Source organism: Rattus norvegicus, chromosome 6, assembly GCF_021556685.1.
Source record: "Rattus norvegicus strain SHRSP/BbbUtx chromosome 6, alternate assembly SHRSP_T2T, whole genome shotgun sequence".
NCBI classification, from domain to species: domain Eukaryota; kingdom Metazoa; phylum Chordata; class Mammalia; order Rodentia; family Muridae; genus Rattus; species Rattus norvegicus.
The window spans coordinates 137,420,174-137,426,460 of record NC_141539.1 but is presented as its reverse complement, the minus strand read 5'-3'; the positions used below and the strand labels follow the sequence as shown (position 1 = coordinate 137,426,460).

At 54.7% G+C, this 6,287-nt stretch overlaps 1 long non-coding RNA gene across 1 annotated transcript; it reads right to left on the bottom strand.

Moving 5' to 3' along the window:
• Positions 1-2,994: 2,994 nt before the first annotated feature.
• Positions 2,995-6,018, bottom strand: LOC148005487 (uncharacterized). Its single transcript, XR_015622617.1, has 2 exons — positions 3,845-6,018; positions 2,995-3,752 (listed from the first exon to the last, which is right to left on the bottom strand). It is a non-coding gene; the product is annotated as an uncharacterized LOC148005487 (long non-coding RNA).
• Positions 6,019-6,287: the final 269 nt, after the last annotated feature.

Sequence of the window (6,287 nt, the reverse complement as noted above, 5' to 3'; positions counted from 1 at the left end):
GTGCCCCAGTAAAAGCCTGGCCTCTGAGGCTTTCTAAAAGGCTGGCTCTGAGGCCCCTACAGAGCACAGTGGCTTGTATAACTGGGCTCAGAACCCTGTCTTACAAGGCAGATATCATACCTATTAGATGACCCAGCCACTGCCCACACCCCGGACCTCGGTCACAGCAGGTGACAGAGAGCTTACAGCTGAAGGCTCACAGCCCAGGAAAGCATGGGCTGAAACCCAAACTCTGTCACCTTGCTTGGGCTATGGCCTGCACAGAGACTATCAGGTGACCAGTTCAGTCAGACTAAGCCCTGGAAAAACAAAGTAAGGCGGGAGGGCCAGCCCTGAGGAGCCGGGCCCAGACTAGGTCTTTTCTTTGCTGTCCCTTTGCATAGTGGGGCTGACAGGGACGTCAGGCTTTTGATCCTCTTCTAGGACCACAGTGCCATTCTCCTCCCTAGAGCTGAGGTGCTGAGGGCCAGAGTCAGAGGCTCCGAGACCCACCTGAGCCAGGTGTGTGCTCCGTCTGTCTTCAGAACCCACCGTAAGTTGGTCCCAACCCCATCCTTGGTCCCACATGGAGGATTGGAGGCACCGAATGAGAGCAAAATTAGAGTTCTCAGGGTGCCCTTGCTGCTCCTCGGGAGAACGAGCTTGGATGGCACTGAGCATGGGGTCGTCTCTTCTCTGGCCATTTTGGTCTAAGATGACCAGGCTGAGCTGGGATCGGGCCAGGCTTGCAACCCAGGGTCCATAGCAGTCTTCTCTCAATTCCCCAGTCATTTATACTGCAGCAGGGGCCAGGCCGATGAGGACACTGGGAACTCACAGACGATCAAGCAAGGCAAAACTCATGCTGTGACCCCACGTGAGAGCCAGTGCGCCTTATACCTAGATGTTGCGAGCCCTGGTTGGCACTAATTTATTGCAAATTGTTTGGAGAAAGTCAGTTTAATTAAAATCTAAATGAAGCTCCCTGGAGGCCCCTCCCCCCGGCCCTGCTGGGCATAATGAGGAGGCCCGGGTGCCTCACCGTTCAGTGGCACTCCTGGTTTTTTTTTTTTTTTTTTTTGTCATCACAAAGCCCCGAGATAATAAAATTTATTCATAGAATTCACACTCCAGTGGTGTAAATAAATGCTGGGCTGAGGTACACAGAGAATAGTGCGGAATCCCAAACCGGAACCAGGCGCCAACCCTGTGACCATTTCCTTCACATTGTAAATCAAAGCACGGTGCAGCCTCCCCTGGGATGGATCCAGGTTTGCCTTAAAGCATGGTCTGTGGAAACACCGCTCTTGACTTGCTTTGGAGTGGACACTATTGTCTGAGGAAAGGGGGTACCTCCTGGAGCCCCAGCCTGTGCCCAGATCAGAGGAAGCCCGAATAGCTTGCTTCCTAGACCGGGGCCCTTGCTGCATGCCATGGCCAATCCTTGCACTCTGTGGAGCCTCGGTTCCCACCCTTGTAGTAGGAAGCACCTAGACTGGTTGTTTCTGCCATCTGTCCACCTGCCATCTGTCCGTCTCAGGTAAGTCCTCTTTCCTCCAGGTCCCAGCCCTTGATTCATCAGTTTGCCAGGGCCCTTAGCTGTCCATCAGAGAGAGTCATCATGGCTACGCCGGGCGATCTCAAAGTCCTAAGGTAATCTCATGTGGACGAGACCCAGCAGATGCCCAGCTGCAGTCATTTGCTCCAGACCCCAAGAAACTGAAGCAGAGTCTGTGCTGCAAACCGTGTCACAGGTGGAGACAGATGGGTGGACGGATGGACAAGTGTGCGTGGTCTGAGGATAGAGAAATCAGGCCAGCCCTGGGAATTTTCCAAAGGCTCCTTTCCTCGGCTACAGTGGCGGCTGATACTGCTCAAGTGGGGCGGGGTGTGTGTGTGTGTGTGTGTGTGTGTGTGTGTGTGTGCGTGCGTGGGTGTGCGTGCGTGCATGTGTGTGTGTGCACGTGCGTGTGTGTAAACGCTCCATCCCAGCACATCAGAGGCTCAGCTTCCAATCACCCTTCAGACAGGATTGGAACAAGATGTCACTTGTGAGCCCCACAGCACACAGCATCTCCACAGTCACTGCGCTTCCAGCCCTGAGGACTCCCCAGGGGCCAGGCACGCTGCCCACACCCTCCCCTTCCAGAACCGGGCTACCTCCCCTCCCCAGGCGCCTGCTGCACCTGTCGCCCTCTCGGAAGCCACAGTTAAACACACTTCGGGGCTTTTATCATGGCCTTCTCTAGTGTTATGATAAATAATTGAAACTAAACCACATGTGTCAAAATAAACGACCCTCTCGCAGAGGGGAATGAATCTCTACATCCTGAGCTATCTTTCTCCCGAGAAGCCATAAAACGAGGGTATTCCCTGAAGAACAGGCCTGGCATCCAGACTTAGAGTAGCTAAGGACTCCTGCTGGGGTGTGGGGGCGGCTGAAAGTGCATCTTACGGAGCCGTGCGCCCCTCATCTTGTGGTGTCGTCTATGCTCCGGCTCAAAGGCCAGGTTCGGGTAACGTCACTGGCCAGCACTGTCTCCTGCTCTTTCTCCCATGGGTGCCCAGCCTGAGCTCAACAAATGTCCAGCCATCGGGGCTCCAGGTGGCTGGCAGGCAGTTCTGCACGACCCCAGAGTCACGGTGATTCTGTCCGGGAGCCGGCCACATCTGTCTGAGTAGAGGGTGCGGTGAGCCGTTTCTGTGTGTGATTCCAGTTCTGGTCACAGCTGGGGATGGACAGACAGTCGGGGGACAGTCAGGGCCATAGCACTGCCACATGCCAGGAGCAGCTTCACCAACCTCTGCCAGGGACCCTAAAAGTAGAGGGCCCGATGCCATCTGAACCGAGGGGCGATCCTGACCTGGCGGCAGGGGCCAGGCTGCCTCCAGCAGGCTGCATGCAGATCGTTAGGCCGTGATTTACATTCCCAGCTTCGCCAGGTGCTCCCGCCCACGTCAAGTACATGCGCCGATTTTTTATGCAAGATTGAACGACTTAACGGCCTGAACAAGTCTGATGACAAGACTTTAATTGCTATTTTTCTCCCTCCATCCCTCAAGAGAGCTATATGCAGACATTTAGAGAGGTATTTCATAAAACAGAAAAGAAAGCAATTCAGGAAGTTCCTTGTAAATTTGCCTCCCGAGCCCTGAGGCTGCAGGGTGCTGTTGTGCAAGAGGCTAGGTGGCTTTGATCAGCCTGGCTCCAGGGGTGTCACGGTGCTTCCTCTGGGGTGCATAGGGGTGGGGTGACTCCGGCTTCTAACTGGCCAGTGTCTGGGGGTCCTGGAGGGATCTAAGACCCAGATTCCAATCCAATGGCCATCTCCAGAGAACTGAGGCTACCTGTGTCATTCCTCATTCTCCACCAGAGTACACACCCATTCATTCACACACTCGATAACTCGTCCATGTACACATCAAATGTCTACACGGCGAACGCCTTATGCAGGCCTAGGCCATCTGGTCAGCAGTTCTCCCGAATGTGTAGTGAGTGGTAGGGAGGGGGTTAGATAAGGAACCAGCCTGAGGCAGACATACTGGACGATACCTGAGTGGTTGGTCTTGGGATGGGCTTGGGGCTGGGTACAGTGAGCTAGGAGCAGCAGAGAAAGCTGAAGGTCGGGGCCAGGTCCCCACAAGGAGCTGCACATCACTCGGGGGCTGTGGGCATCCATCCGCCTGTGTATGCGGGGACAGCGCAATCAATACCATCGATACTTGACTGCCGTGAAGACGACGCCAGCGCTGTCCGTGGAAGCACGTTTTGTCTGGAAAATGCATAAATTCTTGGGCCGGGGGTATGGAAGAGTGAGGGAGAATACCAATGACCATAATTTGTTAGCGAAGGATCCCACCTCACCTTTAGTACATGGCATGACAAACACCTGGAGAACACGGGAAATGTATTCAGTAGACCAAATGGAAATCAATCTCTCTTTTCACGAATCTGCAGCCCGCGGTAATTCTGAGAAGCTGCCCCGGCTGTGTTCATTGCTCATTCACGACGTGTTCAAAGGACTCCTCGAGGTAGAATTCTTCTTCTAAGAAATTGCTCAGGGCAGCGGGGCTCTCGTGAAGAGCTACTGGCTGACACCTCTCATTAGCGGCCTCAGAAGGGCTGAGGGCCACTTGGGCTGAGAGCCAGGTCTCAGCCGATCTTTGTCCTGCACAAAGGATGGGCTAGAGGGGAGCACAGCTGGTCAGAGCCTGGTAGGAAAGGACTCTCCAGGGACCCAGAAAAACTTTCTATTGGGGCTGTTCATACACACAGGGAAACTGAGTCTGGGGCAGGCCAGGGTACTGTCGTCAGATCCTGATCTTCCTTTCCTCAAGACCAGGACCTCTGAGACTTCCCAGGCACGGGCTGAGTTAGAAGTCTGTCCTTCGAGCATTTGTGTGTTTGCCCGGCGGGTGTCCAGCACCCGTCTTGTGGTCAGGTTGATGCTAACCCCACGAGGTTAAGCCAAAGATCAGAGCATCCAGCGGTTTAAAGAGAAATGACAGGAACCAGGCTAAGCCCGGTTGTCTGGGCTCCCAGACACACAGACATGCACAAGTGTGATCCTGCGATCACATGCACACAAGTGTATACACACTCACCAAGCAGGTGTGCGCACGTGTGCTATGCCTGCTTACAGCTGCCAATGGCACACTCGGGTGCATATGTACATCTCTGCTTACACGCGTGCTTACCCACACGCGTGTGCGCACACCAGGGACAGAATAGTCCAGGCTAAAGCACGAAGGCCGTTTGAGGATGACCCAGAGATTCAAGTCTGTGGTCATGGGTCAGCAATCAGTGAGTTCCTTGTTCCTCCCAGTCAATCCACAGATGCCTAGAGAGGCTGTGCTTGCCCACAGGCCCTAAGGCCCTGCTGCTCAGAGATAGGCTGCAGGGAGGGGTGGGGGTGGGTGGGGTGAAGGGTGGGTTTCTCTTCGGAGCTGCAGCACCCCCACACCCCAGCCCTTGGTTCCTCCTGGTTGTTCTCCAGGACAGGCTTTTACACCACTGAGAGGGGAGGGGCTGGGCCAAGCCGCCATGAAAGGCCCTTGGTGTGGAAGGACAGGAGGATCCCAGCCCAGCAAAGGAAATATTGAAATTAAATCCTTTCCCAGGGTTGAGGGAACTTCCGTCCTAATTAAATAGAGGGGACTCCTGGGCCTGCTGTCAGAGCCGGCCTGCTCTGGGAGGGAGGAAGCAGGTGCTGTCCTTGGAAGGGGAGAGGGAAGGGGCGGTGGGCGGCTGTCCCCCTTTGATGCTGATTCCAGGCACACACACACACTCATCACGTCTAATTAAGGCCGAGCCTGTGTCCCCTGTCCTGAGGCACAAATCCATATTCAAGGGCTGGGTGGGGACCACAGGCAGGCCTACGTGGGCAGCTGTGAAGAGGAACTCCCCCTACACACACACACACACACACACACACACACACACACACACACACACACACACTGTGCATGCCTCTCCTATACCTGGCCCACTAGCTTTGATGTCTAGCACTGTTCTCCCTCAGCCCTCTCTGCTGCCCTGATCCTGGAGTGAAGGAGCAGGAGAGCCCAGTGCAGAGCCCTAAGGACAAAAGGAGCCAAACACGAGTCTCGAGCTAAGTCCAGAAAAAGGCAGTATAAGCAGGGTTCTAGAGAAAGGGTCTCTCTGATCCCTGTGTGGCTGTAGAAAGGAAGCAGACTCCCAAGCCCCAACCTGCCTACCAGGATCCCAAAGCAAGGTGGGGGCAGAGGACAACGCTGAACTTCAGAAAGAAACCATGATCACCCGGGACCTGTGCCTCTCTGATGAGCTGCAACCAGGCAAACCCCCATACATCAGTGTTTGTCAAATTCAGGTCAAGTTCAGTTTTGAGAGACTGTGTCTGACTCTGCTGTGTTTTAGACTTCCCTACCTTCCCCTTGGTGGCGGCTCAGGTCTCCATGTCACTCCCAGCTGTACTGGACTGTGTGGAACCAGAAGATGACTGTCATCACAGACACGCCATCTTAGATTGGCTCTCTTCTAGCCTGCCTGCCTTCCCCTCCCCCTTCCTTCCTTCTTCCTCCTTCCTCTCCCTTCCTCCTACTTCCTTTCCCTTCCTTTCTCTCTCCCTTTCTCCCTCCCTCCCTCCCTCCCTCCCTCTCCCTGACCCCCCTCACTCTCTTTCTTCTGTTGGTACCTAAGGGCCCTTAAGCTCTGTTCTCATTTCCAAGCAGGGAAAAACCTCACAGTTTTCATTGACATGGTTGTGTGCCACCCTGCTTGATGCACCCAGGGTCTGCCCCAGTGCTGTCCTTAGAACCTGCCAGCA